At 42.5% G+C, this 20,032-nt stretch overlaps 1 protein-coding gene across 1 annotated transcript in view; it reads left to right on the top strand.

Annotated features, from left to right (window-relative positions):
* Positions 1–20,032, top strand: part of LOC8051343 — a 76,347-nt gene that overhangs the window by 292 nt on the left and 56,023 nt on the right. The gene's annotated exons all lie outside the window — the stretch shown is intronic.

The following is a 20,032-nucleotide window of genomic DNA, read 5'->3' as shown; positions in this document are numbered from 1 at the left end:
TGTACGACGAAGATGTTCGTCTGATCCGGCCAAATCATTCGAGATACTGTTCTTAGCGTGCTGCCAAGAGCACGATTATGTCTTGTATTCGGCGAGAAAAGATGAGTAGGTTCACAGTATGGAAGTGTAATTCCTTCTTTAGGAGCATCATACTTTATTTCAGTCATGCGTATTTCATGTAATTTTTTTTTGTGACGCAGTTACTGCGCAGTAGCGCTTGTTGCTGTCAACTTTATACATATTGTACAGTATGGCAGGATAACATTAATTATCACAAAAATTTAAAGTAAAGCACCTTCGATGCGCCATTAAGAGATGTCTGATTGACCTTGATTTCGAGCAACCTGTGGAGCTGGTCGATCGCCTTGAGCACAGAGTGCGTCGTTTTCCTTTCAATAAACGTCAACAGCGACTCTCGGATAGTGCACTCCTCTGCAAATATGACGTTGTGTACGTGCTATGTCAAGGCTGAATAACTTAAGGGGCGAATTTGCGGCGGTATTTGTCTTCGAGGTTTCGTTTACTTAAACACCGGGCTCGATAACGGTCGTGATGATGGACCGTGGTCATAAATGTCACAGCGCGTCGCGTTCCCTGGCGCTAAATCAATAAATGGCGCAAATCGTGAATTATGCCAGGACTGCTCAATGTTGCCGAAAGATTGTTTATTTGGAGAAGCGCCTAGGGCCCACAAACGTTGTGAAAAAGGTTCCGCGGTTTCGGCGATTTATTTTTTATTTAGTTTGTGGTTTTTGGCATTTACGTTCGCTCGGTACAGTTTTACGAGTATATTTTATTTTCTTTGTCACTTAATTGGCCGCCCTTTCGTTCTTTTTTATGTTATCGGGAAGATGCCTATCACTTTGTTTGAGCTTATAACTTTGAGCTGAATTAACTTTTCTTCTGTCTTCTGCCTAAACTGTAAGAAACAAGTGCCTCGTCAGGCTTCTTAGCCTTTTGTACTGAACCCTCTTTTTCCAAACCTGTCAGAAAAAAAAGAAGAAAAAAGAAGGAAAAATATTTGAGATAGAAATAACAGTCGTGTTCGGTAACGCGTCTCACAAACATGACCAGTCGAACAAACAAAGCAACTTGAAAGCTAGTGCTTTCAAGTAACGAAGCAACTTGAAAGCGATGGCGTAGTGCTAGAATGTGTGACGTCACCTATCGGAGGCCAGCGGGGGACGCAGGTTGGACAGGAGAACGGCGTCAGCGTGCTGTTGTAACTCGCGTTCTCAGTGATCGAGCACCAGTCCCCGCAGAGAGCTGTCGCAGTACCCGTGTTCGATGTTGCCCCCCCCCCCCCCCCCCCCCCCCCGCTCCCCGGCCTAGTCTCTAGTTTGTGACGTAAAACACTTCCGCGCTGGGTTGATTGTTATTTATATACTCAGAAAACTCAATCTCCGAGGACTTGAGTGTGTCATCGTTGCGTAAAAGAACAAGAAGACCTGTTTGTACGAGTCGAGATCCTGCCGAAGATCGTCTTTCATGGATCGGGTTTAAGGAATGCGTGTACTTAGCCCGAACGGAACCCTTGACTCGCGTTATACGCGGCAAGCTCTAAGCCCCCAATGTCATTTATTCCGACCTCTTTATGTGTCTCAACAAAGAACTGCTCGAGAATGAGGCGGTGTGATTCGCCTGCCAAATCACGCATGGCGTTTGCCACGACGCAAAAATCGCTCATTTCTACATCGTTCCATCTAGAGCCACTAAATAAGCTACGCTAAAACCGGGGTCACACTCCTTGTACGTCACACAAAAGACAGTCTGCACACAAATTCCAACGCGAGTCATCGCGAGATCCGTGCTTCGAATGCTGCAGGGCAGCGAGTTCAGGGAGTAACATGGCACGCGGCATTCACCAACCTCTTTGCGAACCGCGGACATTGCGGTGACTCGTGTTTGTAGGACTGTCTTTTGTATGATGTACAAGCAGTGTTCTACCCCGGCTTTAGAGGATTGGCACTCGGTTCCCCGTTCTGCTAGTGGACACCCCAATGTTGGCGCTTAGTCCGGAGCAGACGAAACTGTCGATTGCCACAATTCAAAAATGCGACTTTCTGAGCGTTAGACGCGGCGTTTAGGAAGCTCATGTCGTTTTTCTCTGTCGCGTACTGTTTTAACACTTATGGGGCACGGAAACGCGTTTCCTGCGATTTCAGATAAAGCGTCGGACAACTGCACCACCCTGATTTTTAAGCAACAATGTGGCTGAAGGGTCGTTACTCTTAGGAGTAGCTTATTTGGAGGCTCAATACTTCCATTTTTAAAACCGCAGCCACACTGCTGCTCCTGCATCGCAAAAACAAAAGATGAGGCGTCCGCTGCAAGCACGATGATAGCATTATCTGCCGACATGCCTCATGCATCTTTTGAAGCATGTCTGTTTCATACGCATGTACACATCGCGACACTGTTAGCGCGAACACGACATCGGCGCATTTTCGCATTTTACTTCTTAAAAGTATTAGTGAGCACGAAATGTTTTCGCTTACATTTTAGAACTAAATCAGCTCTTTCTGTGGTAATAATAACTTCGAAGGCATCCCTCGGTTTCAAAGAGGAAAACTGGAAAAAACGGTGACCGCTTGTTCGCGCTAACAGTGTCGCGCTCTGTACGCTTCCAACATGTCTGCGAACAGATTTTACAATGTCTGCAGACTGTATTTTGTACGATATGTTACGCCCGAGTCCCACTAGAGCGACAAACAGAAACAAACGACAGCGACAAGCCTCCAACACACCCGACATGCTCGCGGTGGTATATCTTTGGCAGGCGTTTGGTCGTTCGATGCTCGTGAAGTAAGCACGAGTGATTTCGAGCCTGCCAAAGATACCCTAGCGTGCATGATACCTCGTGTTTGAGCATATCCTCCTTTATCCTACAAAGCCTGTCAAACCGCGAAAGACTATGGTTCGAGGCTTGTCGCTGTCGTTTGTTTTATGTTTGTCGTTCTAATGGGACTCGGGCGTTAAGCAGTGTGGCCGTGGCTTAAAAGAAGTGCTCAGAGGCGAATCACGAAAGCAGCGTATGAGAAACGCGAGTTCTCTCGGACTTTGATCGCTCACAGTTTAAGGATCGGTGGGCGTAGCCAGTTTTAAGCATCTCATTATCGCTTTCGCAGCCAATCAGAGTGCGGCATTGGCCAATGAGAACGCCGTGGAACCAATTAAAAGGCAGATAATTGTGGGCATAATAAGCCTCGCACTGAGTATAAGCTCTTATAGAGTTACCAAAAATAAACGAACGAATTTTGCTGCCGGTAAGAACGAATGCTTTCCAGACTCGAGCGAGACTCACTATCTCTCTGATACCTTATTTATTTTTATTTTAACGAACCTTTGTTCAACGAAATCCCTCCCCCCGGCCCCACCTACCCACTTCGTCGTTATTTGATTGTGAAAACTTCCTGCAGTCTATGCTAAGCGACAGAGCTAAAATCTAACAACTAGAATCTTGTTTTGGTAAATTTTTATCAGACATTTTTGAGAAAGCTGAATTCTAGATGATAAGCAATCTAAACACGACAGATATGCTCTATTGTTTCCTAAACAATCCAGATTGCTGTGGAATTGGAAACCGCTCAAGGTTCGGAAGAGTGTCGAGAGATGTCTCCAGCAAAATGCAACCAATATTTATACTCATGTATTGTGATTTTTTTTTTTTTTTCGTTTTCTTGCGAAAATGTGAATTAAGGGCAGTGAGCAGTGCGTGTCAAAAAGTCCCTCCAATCCACCAGATGTCACCTATTTCATTTCAGTTCGCACTTTGAGTCTTTAGCAATATTCTGGCAGGCAGCTGAATTTCGTTTTAAGCCTTATTCGAGGAACCTCCCAACTAAAATTTGGCATTGCACATTGAATAAAAAACAAGCTACAGGTGCGAACTTGTAGCTCGCTTTCGCTCAGCAAACAATACATTTCAAACCTAAGGCATTCGTTGAAAACTCTGCTTTATCAAGTATGGGGAAGGAAACCTTCGTGAATATTCTAAGCTCAGTCGCAATCGATAAACGGATATGGCACCATTCCAACAATTCCCTTGTTCGAGCTGCCATTTTTGTTTACTGACCTAAGGAACCAACGCTTTCTGAGCTGCCTATTAGCCCCCTTTTACAAAATGTCTAGACACTTTATATGCGTCCAAATCTCACTGTCTCGACATTTTTCGCCCAGTGATTATGGCTAAATAGCTATATTGACCCCACTACTTATATTTTGTAGTCGTGGTAGATATGGGAGGTACAAGCGAGAGATAACCTGTCCGGGGGCTGGAACTTTCTTTTGTGGGTCAGCAAGCTATAGAACGATCCTAAATCGGGCAATTTGTTAGGCCCTTTTCCTAAGCCCGCTGTGCGCCTCTCTCGCTGAATGCGTCAGTTTCGAAATAAAAGATCTACTGGTACACACTCATAAAGCCTTATAGACGCTTTACAGCAGTTGTGCATGGTCGCCGCCATAACTGACCTTCAGTTTTTGTTTCCGCTTATTCCGTTTTCTTCACTTCGTTATTACCATAGCAGTCCAGGTTTTTGCCATCTCAGATTCCATTGTATCCTTCTTCCCAGCATTGGCCTTTCTGGAGGCTCGTCAACACCCGTTCCAGTGGCTCAGTATCTCCTTAAGACAAGAGAAGGTCAGCAATGGCGGCTGTATTCCGGCGCGTGTGTAAAGCCTCTATATCTAAAAATGTCTGTCGCCTTTCATTCTTATGTTTTCTTCGCAATAGCGTGTACCACCCGGGATTAAAAGCCGAATTTATTGACTGTCTTGTTTTTGTATCTCGAATGTGCTTTTGTGGGGTAGCACTATTTCCCGTGCCCGGTATATATATAAACTTTATTCGGGCCAGTTATGTTTTACTGCCGAGACTCTGGTAATCGTGAACCGTTGTGATTGCGTCCATTGGTCAAATACTAAGAGGTCGCGTCATTTCCCTGGAGACAATCAAATAGAATATTTGTGGCTCACGTTTCCAACATGCGTCATTACGCTTCCCCACTACAGTTTCTTTTTTTTTATACATATAATTCGTTTTATTATAAGTGCCAGCGTAGCAGAGGCTACAAGAGCGAGCTTCGAGCTTTCGAGCTTTTAGTGTCCCTGCGAAGCACGCAAGCTCGTGCAGTGCTAGCATTGTTCAGGGGAATACGATTTTGCAAGTAGATTTGGCTTCGCCGTCACGTAAAGTGAAGCATACGTGCTCACGGAAACTATGCAAGAAATCAATACAAATAATAAAGCTGTAAAGAATGTTTGATGAAACGCTGAGAGCGCAAGCTGCATACTTTCTTGTTCCTTTTCACATTTTGATATTGCGCATCTACAAATGCTCACAGATGCTGATATTCGAACGTGGCACGTGCGTAATCGAATGCTACAGCGCCGCGTTTATATTCGTATCGCGTGGATGGTGCAGCCAGCATGAAATGGTCGCGTTTTGCGGAAGCGCTCGCGCCCCCTGCCTGAGAGCAACGGGTCTATGCTGAAAAACGAGACAGACAAGTAAAAAAAAAAACTGCATATTTATCTTGTTGGTTTTTTCACTTCTTGTGGACGTTTTTGAACGCACATCGACAGACGCTGACAGACGCTTGTAATGGACAGTGGCTCGTGCATGATGGAACTCTAGAATGCCGGTTACATGGTTGCGTCTTGCAAGCGTTGCAGACAGTTTTAGACGGTGGTGAAAGAGCAGACGGACGCAAGCGATGGCGGACGCAGACGCGCAGCTTTCATGACCCCGCTTTACAGGCGTTGCAGATGATTCTGAGCGGTGGTGGAATGGCAGACGACGCCGGAGGCTGCCGCGCGTTTGCTCGCACGACTAGCAGGCGGTGTCAGAGCCAGACTAGAAGCACCGGACGTCGCGAAAAGGAGACACTAGGCCTCCTGCGTTGCCCAGAGGGAGCTCCGAAAAGAGACTTGTTAGGACGTACTTTGGGTAGTACAAACGTGAGCGTCTCGAAGTGTCACACACGTGAAGCGTGCCCACTCTGGTACGAAACGCGATCGCGAGGAAAATACAAAATGACAACAAAAATTTGAAAGTCGTCGCAGCACAGGTCAAAGCGAGCGAACGCCGTGTTTGTTGCACGATGTATAAGTAGTCTGACAGCGGTTAGTGTTGGCCCGTGGGGTGGCACGCAGCGTAGGCGAACAGTATATGCTGTGCGACGGGTCTTCAGCCTCGTTTGTCGGTTCGTGTTGAGAGAGCAAGTTGGAGCAGGTATAAGCGAAGAGACGCCGTTTCACGCGTTCTAAAGTAAAAAGGAGAAAAAAACAAGATCATTGGACGCCAGATATTTTGACGTCACCAGCCAGACATAAGAGGCGCGTACCCTAGCCGTAGTGGCATGCATTTGGCACTTTTGATTTTCTTGCAGAGTTGAATCTAGCCGATTTCGGACGTTGAAAGGTGTTTTTCGTTCTTCAGCACTACAAAAAAAAAAAAAAAAAAAAAAAGAGCTCAGTGAAGGTGCTATGAGTAGTGCGAGGCCCAGTCAGGTTATCTCGTACTACTCAAAATGAAAGCGCCACAGTGCGTACAAAGCTCCATCGCAGGAGGCATCTAGGCTTAAAAGCGTGTTCGGCCCAACAGCCAAGCCAATCATGTAGAAATGGGCGGGACCACTGATCTGTGGGCGGGACTTAGTGCGGGCCGTGACCTCCGGCTAAATCGCGTTTAAAAGCTTAAATATTTGGAAAAATATTTCTGTGGAAAAATTAAAAAACGAAATACCTGACCCATCTATGTCATGTGCTTTACCTCAAAGGCATGTATTACATGAGGGTGAGAGCGAGATATTTGAAGTTGTGATAAGATATATTATCTACAATGACATACGTTCATCCAAGGAAAAACAGAGCTAGTAATAGATGTTGTTTTATATACAATAACTTTAACAGGTGAAATGTCAACAGTAGAAATATACCGACGTTAAATATAAAAAAAATATCAAAGACTGAATATAAATAGATACATGCTTTACAGCCCAGTGCATGACAAGCACATCAAAAACAATTATTCAAAATACAAAAGTAATCAACGAAATATGAAGTTAATAAATAAGCTCTCCGCAACTTAGTTTAAACAATATCGGATCTTAGAGAGCGACGATATTTCTAGGGAAACTATTCCTGTCTTTTATGTATAAGGCCAATGGGGAAAACAAAGACAAGCTAGTTTATGATTCCATTGGTTCAACTTTGCATGTATGATCAACCTTGGCAAATGTGAACCGGGCAGGTACAAAGCAGCTTGTTTTGAATAGAGAATCCTTGTAATACTTATCCTAGAAACAAACATAAGCGAGAAATTTTTCATCGGTTTTCTAAAGTTTTTCTTCAGATCTGTGACGCTTGCTTGGGGAGAGTAATCATGAAAATTAAAACGTGCAGCTTTGTTTCGAAAAGCTTCTAGTTTTGGAAGCCTTACATAGTTTCGGTGTGGATTTCATATTATGCAAGCATATTCTGGTTTTGGAAGAGTTTTTGGTTTCTATGCAAGAAATGTTGTTGTCTTAGAAGCAGAATGAATGTTTCGTTAAAAAGAAACTGTTTTCACTGACTGCGCTGTAAATGCATTTTCCAGGCCAAATTGTGGGCGAAATTGACTCCGAAATATTTATACTAAGTTACACTTTAAATACCTTGGTCTACATCACTGATTGTGCGCTGTATATGCATTTTCCAGGACAAACTGTGGGCGAAATTCACTCTTAAATATTTATACCAAGTTACACTTTCAATACCTTGGATTACAATTTTTTATTGCAAAGAGGATTTTATTTTCTTATTTGTAACTGTTCATAGACGACATTTGGTTCAGTTAATTATCATTTGCCGAGTAGTTCACCATTTGGTGATTCTAGTGAGGTAAATTTGTAAAGAAGCGCGATCACTTCGGGATTCAATTTTTCGATACAGCGCAGTCACCGCCCTTTAAACAAATCAAAGCCTTTTATTTATTTATTTTTATTTTAGTGTTTCTTTAATTATCTTATAATCATTTTCATTTTCATCCTCGCCTCAATTCTTGCCCCTCTTGCAATCGTTTTTTTTTCTTTCTTTTTTTTAAATTTGCAGTTCACATAACCGGGCGATGTTCGTGTACACAGGCTGAGTTCTCCGCCTTTCAAGTATTCCATACGTCTCCCACCATGTGGTGGCAGCACCTAACGTCCAAAGGCACCAGGCGCTGCCCCACTCGAGATGCAACACCTACGAAACACAAGGAAACCTGCGGGGCACGAGAATATAAAAGTTTACACTTAATATACCGGGTTCGTGAGAAAAAAATCTGTTTCTTTTTTTTAGAATACATCAACAAATTAAGCAGTTCAAAAACCTCAAACCCGCCAGACTATGAGGCTATAGCGGTGGGAATAGAATAAAAAATTTGAGAACATAACGTTACCTGGTTAAAAGGGTAAATAAAAAAAGAAGTCTATCTGCTAGCCGACGTCCTCATTATTTGTCGATTCAAGAAATGGCATTGGGAACGTCTGTGGCATAATATCAGTGGAAAAACTTGTCAGCAAGAAAGGACGCAGCAATCTCTTTCTTGCTGACAAGCATTGATTGAATGAAATAAATGGCACTGGCGCCCACGATATCATTTCTTGGTTAACAAATATTAGGCTTAAGCAGACTTCGGCTCGTAGAGAAATTTGGTTTTTCCCTTTTATTTCTTGATCCAGCAAATCCTTATGTTCTCAAACTTTCGCTTAACATCATCACCGCTAGCGCCATGTTCCGACAGGGTTTCAGCTTTCTGAAATGCGTAGTTTATTTATACGGGGGTTAAAAAACCTGGTTTCGTTTTCTTTCACGGACCTGGTAAGAGGACCTGAGATTAAGCCAATAGGCGCCGAAGATGTCGGCCGGGGTGGGCACAAGAACAGCACAAGAAGTTCTGGACCCTGTGGGCGTCGCTCCCGACTTCTCTAACGCCGGTGTATTGCTTCAGTCTGGAGTTCGGCTCTGTATCGATCTTGGTCGGCGCGGATTAAAGTGGTCTGGCATACAACGCCGAACTCGAAGTGGGGCTTTTCTACGCTTCACCGTCCGTCCTTTTTAGCAACTTGCGAGGCGTCAACAGTGGACGGAGGCCCTAATCCAATCTTCCGCTCAAGTGTTCCAGACTGCTATGGCGTCATGGCAGGGAGCAAGAGGATCTGTTCACGCGTATGTATTGTGACAGGTCAACAACCCCTAGGCTAAGACATTTTTGCTTCGGAAACGTGAAACGTTCTTTAGCTAGATGTTCGGCATTTCGTGAAGCCTGGATAAAGGTAAATCCAGGTAAAAATCTGTCGTTTTGAGTAGAGGGAGGGAGGGGGCAAAGACGAGGCTTTTGCAGTAGAAAGCGTTCGCATACGGCGGGAATCGAACGCCGACCATATAGGTTATTAAGCAAGTCTCTTTTCAGCACGACACGACACTTTTTTTAGAGCGCAGCTCTTAGGCGTTCGCTTCCGGGTTCAGCGGTGTCGGTGCCGGCGTAACTGCGCGCTGCATTGTGGGACGTTTCTCATAATGACGTCAAACGTGACGACCCACCTATGTGTGCGGTCACCCACATGATGTAACACATGACGTATCACAACCGTGGTGCGACACAGTTGTCACTCGTGACGTCACACGTGTGACGTCACGTAGGTCACGTCACACATGGGTGGGTCGTCATGTGTGACGTCACGTCTAAGCAACTTGGCAAAAAATTTCCGGCTCAATTTAGCGGAAATATTTTTCCTATAAACTTATCAAAAAAAAGTTATCCGCTAAACTTAGCGGGGATTATTCCAGCAACTTTAGCAGAGAACTTTTCCGCTAAATTTCGCCGCTAAAATTGAGCGGTAACATTAGCCGCTAAATTTCGCGGGTAAAATTCCCCACTAATTCTCGCGGAGCTTTTTTCCGCTAAATATAGCGGAAACATTCCCCGTTAACTTTAGAGGGAAATTTAGCGGAATAATTTCCCCGCTCAATTTAACGGGAAAAGTTTCCCGCTAATTTTAGCGGGGAAATTTTTTCACTATATTTCCCCGTTAAACTTGGCGGAAACATTTCCCGCTAAATTTAGCGGTAACGTTTCCGCGCTAAACTTACCGGAATAATTTACCAGCTAAATTAAGCGAAAAAAATCCCCTGCTAGATTGAACATAAAAAAGTCACGCTAACTTTAACGGAAAAATTCCTCGCTAGTTTTAGCGGAAACATTTCTTCGCTCAATTTAGTGTTAAAATTGTAAGCGACGCCCACAAATAACTTGGAGCGACCCCGACAAATAAATCAACCAAAGTTCGTGCTCTACATTTTGACGCCATCCCAGTGAGATCGAGTGCAAGTACAAATGGGGCACGAGCGCTTCGTCAACGTTCGCCTAAGGCTCGCCACCCAATCAAAACGTTGCAGGATGCTAAGCGTCAAACTCGGGCCCAAGGGCTGACTTTCCGCCATCCAACTGTGACGAAGTTCCTTGGTGGTCAAATGGGCTGTGCGGGCTTTGATTATTCTAGCTGGTGTCATACAAGTCGAGAGTTCTTGAGGAGGTGGATTTGCCAGGAGTATCTTTCGCAAAGTCTGAGCACGCATCTGTCAGAATTAAGTGTCTCAACTTTTTTAACCCTCTAAATCTAGAAAGAATTTCAAAAACTACTCGCGGGGAAGTGTTTTTGCTCTTAGGATTGTTTTTCCCAAAAGCTTTAAATATTTTAATTCTTATTATCCGAAAAGGTATATGGTACTTCTCATTCATAAGAGCCCTCAACTCCTGCTGCGGCTTTTATTTTTTTTTTTTTTTAATTACCCTCATGCTTGTCATGCGTCATAACGGTAAGCCACGGGACTATAGTAGCCAGTTAAGAATCACTTAAGACCAAAACATTTCAAGATTACGGCAGCGTTGCGTTACTATGCATGGCAACAAATCTGCTCAATGCGGTAAACCTGAAAAACAAATTTAATTAAGCATTCAAACGGCAAGTTGGGCAGCCGACAGATCACAGTGGTTATCCTCCCTTCGAGTGCCAGTCTGAAAACATTCTCGAAGAAAAGTAAAAAAAAAAAAAAAGAAACAGTCAGGTTTTTTTTTTGTATTTATTTAAATCAAGTTTTTAGTGTAAGTTAGAGTCCACATTTGGCGAACGGTTCAAAATAAAACTCACAGAAGCATGCTGTATGTAGGGCATCCTTCTATATAGTCTTCTGACACGCGTACAAAAAGCGCACTATCACATCGCATTCACTGCGCTTGATTGGCTTACACTGGGTAGTAACTGTCGTCGGTGACAATTTAAGAGTTGAGGGGAAACTCCTTCACTTCCTACCGTTATAGCCAAGCCCACGCTGGAGTGGATGTCGCCTCCTCTCCAGCGTTCTATCTGCTAGAGTGGAGAGAGGTGAAAAGTGTTTCTCCTAAACGCTTTAAAAAAAAAATACGGAAAAACAATCGCCGGTAAATTTCCCCGTCAATTCGGATTCATCCGAAAAACTCGAAACTTCCTGGTCACAGCGGCAAATCGAAAAGTAAATAAGACAGTGTTTTACACATAAACTTTATAAGAGCACAAGGTCAGTGGTCCTAACGAGATGCAACTTCAGTTTCTTCTAAAATCTAGAACTACTGAAGATAGGTGTGTTTGCCTTTTTAGCAGGGCTGGGCACAGATACTCCAAAAAGTATCCAAGAATACAAATTCTGAGATACACGTGTTTTAAGGCGAAAATACAGATACTGAGATACATTTGCCTTTTATGCAACGGGATATCCCTGAGATTCTTCCGCAATAACGGCGGAAAAAGTATTCCAGTATACAGATACAGATACTTATAGAAATACATTTGTTCCCGAACGGTGCTACGTGGAGAGGGTGCAGTTTGTGGCGAATGCGAAAGGTAATTTATGCTTGTGCTCCTCTTTTTGTGTCATTTTATGCAGTACCCATTACCTCGAATTCGGTATCTATCATTGATTCCGCTAAAAAAACATGTCATCCCCGTTGAACCACATAGTTACAGAACGGTAAAGACTGCGTACCATGCTTGACAAAAGGCGTCTGCACGAAATGAACCCAGTTTTGCCGTGAGGGTGCATCTAAAACTGACACATTATGAGCCTCTGGGTCACCCATAGTGCAGGGATATTGGACAACAGGGCCGTACTTTTTCTCCACTCAACTCCTTTAGAGCATTCGTCCCGCTAAATTGGAAAGAGTGGAGGGCTTTGTGAGAGGAGCTGATTTTGTTTTTCTTGCAAAGAAATTTTTTTTTAAACCGCAATTTTTTTTTTATTGTTGGTGATTAAGATGGATTATGTTATAGGGCAAGTTTATATTATAAATTCCGAAGCAAGTTGCACCAAACAGTTGTTTTTATCCTTTAAATTTATCTTAAAAAGTGCAACAAATGTAACGAGATGCCTAAGCCGGGCAAAGTATTGCGATACAAGCGATACATTGTAAATGTATTTTATTAGTGAGATACAAATACATTCTACAAACGTATCTGGATACAGAGATACAGATAAAAGTATTTCTAAGATACTATCGCGATACATTTGTATCGCGACACTGCCCAGCCCTGCTTTTTAGCACGTCGAGGTTCCTCGGAAAAAACTTGGTCATGATACCCAAACTTTATTTATGTTTTTTTTTTTTTTTTTTTTTTTTTTTTTTTAGTTTTTAAAATATGAGGACACTGTAAACTAAACTCAGAGTTACAAAGAACTGGAAATCTAGCAAGAATAAACTCCAATTAACCCCAAATTTCCAGTGAAAAATAAACTCCGGAAAACACCCTTCGAATTTCACGAGAAATAAACTTCGAAAATACGGAATCCTAATAATAACACACGAACAGAAAGATGACGAACGCCGTGACGTGGTGCTTTTGGCGCTGCCTGATCGACGCCTTCGACTCGTAGCTTCGGTTGCTTTCTAACTTAAGATGATAAAACAAATTATGAATTTTTTTTGTTTGTTTGCTTATTTGTTTTTCGAACTGTCGTAGGCCGTTCTCGGCGCCCGATGAAACATTTACTGTTCTCTGAATGCGAAGGAAGGTGGGCCACCTATCGAACACTCCGTGCAGTGGGTTCATGCCCGCTAATGGTCGGATAAGCGAATCGGCACAGACTACAAGCTTTCGTACATTCAGAAAACTCTCGTATGTAAATGCGCCATTTTACGGGCGCAAACCCAAGAGAGGCGTGAGTCTTGATTTCAAAGCCCCGCTCCTGACACGATACCTCGTTTACAAAGGTCAAGCACTCAGCCTACGACGAATTCCCCTGAATGATTTAAGAGATCCCTGCGAACGGGGAGACAATCTTTTTTTTACACAGGCTAAGTAATGTTTTGCTTCCCTGCAGAATATTTTATGAACGACCTCCGCCTAAGCATGTTCTCAAATTAATGCCGCCAACATTAATACCCACTTAAGGTCACAGACACAAAAATGAAAGGAAAACGCGCTTTCGTCAATGATCTTATTTTAATTGCAGTTTTGATCGCCTACGTGCTTAGAAATAATTCCTTTGTGGGAAATCTTTAAGACGAAGAAGATTTATGCAAGAATAAATTTACTTACACCTGAAGTGGAGCGCTACTACCAAACATTGTGCAACAGTCCTTTTAGAGGTGCCAGTTGTGCTCCACTTGAAGCGGTAGTCAATTTATTACTAGAAAAATCTACACCTTGAAAACTTCACCATAAAATCGTTATATCTAGTCATTAACGCCTGCATGCTCTCACCCTCGCGGTTGCTATGATCAAGACTGGTGGCTACTGTTAATATTCGTTTCCTCTACTGACTACCAGCTCCTGGTTAGCTCAGTTGGTAGAACGCCCTACTAGTCTTGAAGAGGTCCCGGGATCGAATCCCGGACCAGGCGAATTTTTTCAGGGGGCCACCAGTCACCTAGAGGGCGCGAGCTGCACACCATTTAAGGTGGAAGTCGATATGCTTCGCACAAAAGTAAATAATTCTAACTTCGCTTCGACCTTTACTGTGAAATATTACTCGTTTGCTAACTTGCTAGAAACAAATTGCGCACTAAAGCGTGAAATTCATGGTTCTTGTGCTTGTGGATAGAAAAGGTCTGTATTCATATTATAGGTACTATAAATGGGTGATCTACAGGGTGTTTTCGAAAACTTGGGCCAGGTCGCTCCTGTGAAAACTACGAATCGCACAAAAAGAAAAAAAAGGGTTGATGCCGCAGCGGTCTGGGCCAAGGGACCCATTAATGAAAGTTATTAGAGTTCAGAATAATTAAATAACTAAACACTGTTTAGTAATAAAAAGTACATCGTTAGTTTTATAGGTAGGGTTTGAATTACAAACTTAAAACGAATCATCTAAAACTACTAAATCCCCTCGCATTACGATGAACGCGTAGCATTCTGCTGCATTCCGAAATAGGGGCCCAATTGGCACGAGTTTCTAAATTTCGGCTTCTTATCGGAGCGCATACCCGCGCCAGCGATCCGGCTTCTTGTGGGCAGAACGCGTACCGTACGTGCGCCGCCGCACATCGCACGTAGAAGAGGCCAGATAAGAAAGCCTCCGGACTGCCACATGAGGTTTGCCTTTCTGACGTCGGTTTCATTGTGAAGATGCATCTTTACTTGCGATGCGTGGTGGCGCACGCACGTTGCGCGTTTTGGCCACGGGGGGCGGTATTGCCGGCGCGGATATCCCTTCTGATAAAAAACTGAAGCCTAGAAACGCGTCCGATTTGAGCAATTTTTCTTAACGCTGTAGAAGGCTGTGCGTGCCTTATATCATAGTAATATGGATGAGTTTAGTAGTTTTTGGAAGATTTGCATCAAGTTGAAACAGGGCCTTTATACTCAATTAAAAATTGAACTACTAAAAATAAATGAGTTATTTAATTGTACTGAACGCTAATAATATTTTAATGGGTCCTTTGGCACGAACCACTAAAGCATCAACGTTGTTTTTTGTTTTTTTGTTTTTTGTAACGTGTAGTTTTCACACGAGCGATTTTGCCGGTGTTTCCAAAAGCACCCTGTATTATAATATTGTGTGCAAAGGTACGAGTCATTTACCGAGATTCAAGACTACTAAAGCCTTCCTCACGTAAATACAAAATTACAACAAAAAAAAAAATTTTTAAGCCTCAATTTTTGGGGGTTCTTATTCAGATTCCCGCAGGAACTTTAACTGGCCTAATTCCAGCACGCTCGGGCTTATAAATAAGAAACTTGATACGGTGGGTTTTGTTCCTCGCACAAATTTCAAAATCTTGATAGCTGCGATTTTACGAGTCCATTAATTTGGTAGCAAAGAAGGAATATTAAAGGCAGAGAAGGTTTAGTAACCCCGTCTCTGATACCCTTAACGGGCTTTACGCCTCTACCATCCACTTTAGAGCGACCTCACGGCTAAAAATAAGTAATACTACCGCTTTCCTTTGAGGTTTTCATTCTTCTCTAGCACGAGTCGGTACACAGCAGTCTGAAATAGATCCGATTTCTCTAGTGAGATCTACGCACTTAAGACTAAACGCAAACTCGGAAAAACAGATAACACACTCAAAAACAAAACGAGAACGGAAAAAACAATAGCAAAAAATAAAAACGAACCGCGATTTGAGAAACAAGGCAACCGTAGCGATGCTGGGGACATTCTTTGCCTTAAAGGATATTATACTGCGCTCGATTCTGCAGCGCGAAGTCTGGAATTGAAACAGTTTTAACGCACGATAGGTGGACTCTTCTTTCCATTTCGAATCCCACTAACACGCGCTAACCCTGCAAAAAAAAAGATTGTTGACTAAGTGTACAGGTTATTGCTCTTGGAATATGGCCGTGACGAAGTTTTTTCGTCACCATGTGGCGTCCTTCTGCAGTGGAAAACAGGCGCGATCGTTAAGGAGCGGTTTCACTGTGAGCATCTCAAATAGCTTTCTTTTCAGTTTTATTATTTTAAAAAAGGGTAAACGCATTTAGGAATTTCTTTTTCCGTTATAGTGTGATCAGGTTACTGTGAATGTTAGAGCAAAGTGTCGTGACCATTAAAAATATACTAAATGTAATCAAAATAATTTTGAAGAATGAAGTCACATTTAATAATGGGCCAATAATTACCTCTTTTGGTAGTCGAAATTACTCATCGTCATGTTTCAATGTTTTGTGGAGCCACGCGTCTGAACTTTCGAGTTTATGTTTAATAAATAAGAAGGGAATATTTCCCTTTGCAAGACGGAGGTTTTGGGGGTTTACTTCCCAACAGACTTTAGTAACTTATTTAGCAAATAAGGGTTAACTTAAGTTTCAACTACATCACTCCAAAGGTAGTCAATTGCAACTAGGAATAATGTTGCACAAAAAGCTATTCATTACAATTCCACATCACTTTAAGGAAATAATATTAGCGAATACTCGTAGCGTCGGCTGCGTCTTGACTTAAACTGAAACTAAGTATGAAAACTATCGCTCATGCGGCATTTACACCACACCCGAATGTACTGCAATATTAAATATAATTTATTACCTTAATATCATCTGTATAGGGTACTTAATATAGGATTTTAGCATCGTTTTTTTTAATTCGGTAATGCTACATTAATGCAGTAAAAGCACGTAAGTTATACGACCAGGGGTGCATGATATAGGAAGCTAATCGTAACAAACTAATTTTTTTATAATTTTAGTTACTTAAATAAACACATTGTTAAAATTTACATCAACGAAAATCACTGAATCAGTAAATTTTAGAAAGAATCGCAGCACGTGGGAAACGCGGTGGTGTGCGAAAGTCAATACTGTTTCAAAAGGCGCATAGATGGCGATGCTAAAACGTGGATGATAATTTGATCATCCGCAACCATCATGGCAAATCATCAAAAATCAACGCATACCGAGTAGGGTTGTCTCAAGGTAAGGATGCATCGATCGTTTTTACAGATTCGTTTATCTTTGAAACTTTGGCCACACGCGCCTCGCCAGGAAACGTTTTGAGGACAACTTAGTCCCCAACCAAAAACGGAATATCAAATGTATAGCACTCCAGCCCATCCTGGTATTATGGCAAGAACTCCAAAGTTAATGCTTTTTGAGAAACCCGGTCACAAAGTGGGGACGGCTCTGCTGTTTTTAGGCATCCGTTTATCTTTTTGAAATGTGGGCACCCGCGCTTCACCAGGGAACTTTTTCAGGACGACCGACTTCCCAGCTAAATACAAAATATGAAATTTAGAGCCCTCGCGTTCATTCTGGTACTATGGCAAATACTCAAAAACGAATCCTTTTTGAGAAAACCGGTTTCAAAATGGGGGGGGGGGGGGGTGGTTTGGCTGTTTGAAAGATTCGTTCAGCTTTTGAAGTTAGAGTACGCACACCTAGCCAGGGAACTTTTTGGGGACAACCCAGTTCCCAGCTAAATGTGGAGCCCTCGACCATATCCTGGTTCTACGGCGAAAGCTAAAAAATGAATCCTTTTTGAGAAAACCGATCTCAAATTGCGGATGGTTCTGCTGTTTTTAAGTATTCGTTCATTATTTGGAATTTGACCACCCGCGCCTCGCCAGGGAACTTTTTGATGACACCCAGTTCCCAGCAAAAGGCGAAATATAAATTGTAGATCCCTCGAGCCCATTCTGATACCATGGAAAATAGTTGAAAACGAATACTTATTGAAAAAGCTGTTGTCAGGTTGGGGTGGTTCGGCAGTTTTTACGGATTCGTTCATCATTATGAATTGGGGCACCCGCGCCTTGTCAGGGAACTTTTTGAGGACAACCCAGTTCGCAGCTAAACGCAGAATATAAAATGTAGAGCTCTGGAGTCAATCCTGGTTTTATGGTAAATACTCAAAAACGAATCCTTTTTAAGAAAACCAGTCTCAAATTGGGGATGGTTCGGTTGTATTTACGCATCCGTTCATCTTTCGAAATTTGGGCACCCGCGCCTCATTTAGGAACATTTTTTATGTGGGCTGAGAACCTAACTGATGATGCAATATAAAATTTATGGCCCTGGACAATAGGCTGCTACTAAGGCAAATCCAATAAAATGAGCCATATTTCTGTAAACTTGTCTCGAAGTAAACATGGTTGTACTACTTGCAGGCATTTGTTCATCATTTCAAATTCGGGCACCCGCGCCTCATCCGGGAACTTTTTTTTTAGATCGGCCGATTTCTTAAATGTTTACGAAATACACTATTTAAGTCTCTTGAATACAGGCTTCTGCTATGGCAAATCCTCTAAAATGAGCCACCTTTGAGAAAGCTTGTCTCGAAGTGGACATGGTTCTACTGTTTTAGAGCGCAGCTCTTAGGCGCCGGTGTCCGCGCATAACGGCGTCGGCTAGACCGCGCGCGTTGCATTATGGGACGACACAGACTTATACACCAAATCAATTTCCAGCTAAATTTAGCGAAGAAACTAAATTGGTGTGTAGGTCTGTGACGTCCCATAATGCAACACTGCGCATTCAGTTTCACCGCTAAATTTAGCGGTAAAACTGACGTCACATGACCTTAACACCAATTCAGTTATCCCGCTAAATTTAGGGGGGAATGGAATCGGTGCTGAGATCGCGTGACGTGAGTTTTTCCGCTTAATTTAGCAGGAAGACTGAATTGGTGGAGGTCACGTGGCGTCAATTTTCAGGCAAATTTAGCGGGGAAAGTGGAAGGAGGCGAGTGTATGGAGGAAGAGGGGAGGGTACGGAGGAGGAGGAGGAGGGCAGGGGAGGCAGGAGGAGGAGGAGAGGAGGGGGAGGAGGAGAGTTTACGGAGAAGGAGGGGCATACCCTCCCCTCCGTACCCTCCCTCTTCCTCCTCAAGAGCGTCGCTCCAATTTAGCGCTACTGAGATTTGCAAACGCCTTTCATTTTTGGGCATTCATTCATCATTTCGTATTCGGGCTCCCGTGCCTCATCCAGGAACTTTTCAATATGGGCCAAATCTTTAACTGGATACGAAATACATATTTTAAGGCCGACAAATACAAGCTTTTGCTTTTGCAAGACCTTAGGCTTCAGCCCTCTTCGAAGTATGTGATATCAAGTCGGATACTTCAATGTGTTCTTTTCCCGATTTTTTGTGTTGTTCTTTGTGTTAAGGGTTATTGGGATAAACAATTTAATATAAAAAATGCCATTCCATTCCTTGCAATAAAAAAGTCACTGTTATAATCGCATAACAATAACAGTTAGTAAAAATATTTTGAAAACGTTTTTATAATTTTATATTATTGCAATACAAACAGTTGTTTGTGTTTTCTTGTTTTTTTTTGTAAGTAACAGAATACTGGAAATTATCGTAAACGTCTAAACAAGAATGAATCCATCTTATTTGGCTCATCGGTTTCAGGAACCCAAGAAAATAATTTTTAGAAAGAACAAAATGTACTCAGCACTTTATCGATTCTTATGGTTCACTGTAGTCAAATGGCAAACGTTATATTTTTTTTTATTTTTTTAAATTGTGCTCGTTTGAACTTCGTTCTTTCTCAAAAATTGGTGTGAGCTGCCTCCTAAAAATATTTTTCTATAGATGTAATACCGATCTTACACACAGCAGATTATGCCGTAATATTAGGGAGGGATCGTCTTTAGTTTATAGAATCATAATGATTTTTTATACCCGAGAATCAACTGTACATTTTAATTAACCTGGACACTATCTGTAGTGGCAATACATCAAAAAAGTCTATTCGACTGAGGAACCTGCAGTTGACACGTCATCGTCTTGAAATTTCGGCACAAGACTAGTGGCATGGGAAAGAATAGAGTAGTTTTATGGCACATTGTCCAAAGCGTTACGTTTCGGCATTGTGGCCATATCTGTATATGAAATACATGGGCATTATGGGAGGACTGCCATAACCCGCCAAGAGATGGCCAAGCACACGATGGCACAAATTTCTTGGTATACCGAAATTTCCAACAACTTCTGATTCTATAAGAACCTTTTGAAGTTTGTATCAGAGCTAATGGCGAGATTCGCGCATTCCAGCCAGAGCTCTGTTAGTACGTTAACCACGTATTGG

The sequence above is a fragment of the Ixodes scapularis genome, unplaced genomic scaffold, assembly GCF_016920785.2.
Source record: "Ixodes scapularis isolate PalLabHiFi unplaced genomic scaffold, ASM1692078v2 PGA_scaffold2__306_contigs__length_199485367, whole genome shotgun sequence".
NCBI classification, from domain to species: Eukaryota; Metazoa; Arthropoda; class Arachnida; order Ixodida; family Ixodidae; genus Ixodes; species Ixodes scapularis.
Note: the sequence above shows the minus strand (reverse complement) of the source record. Positions and strands in the feature narration are given on the sequence as shown.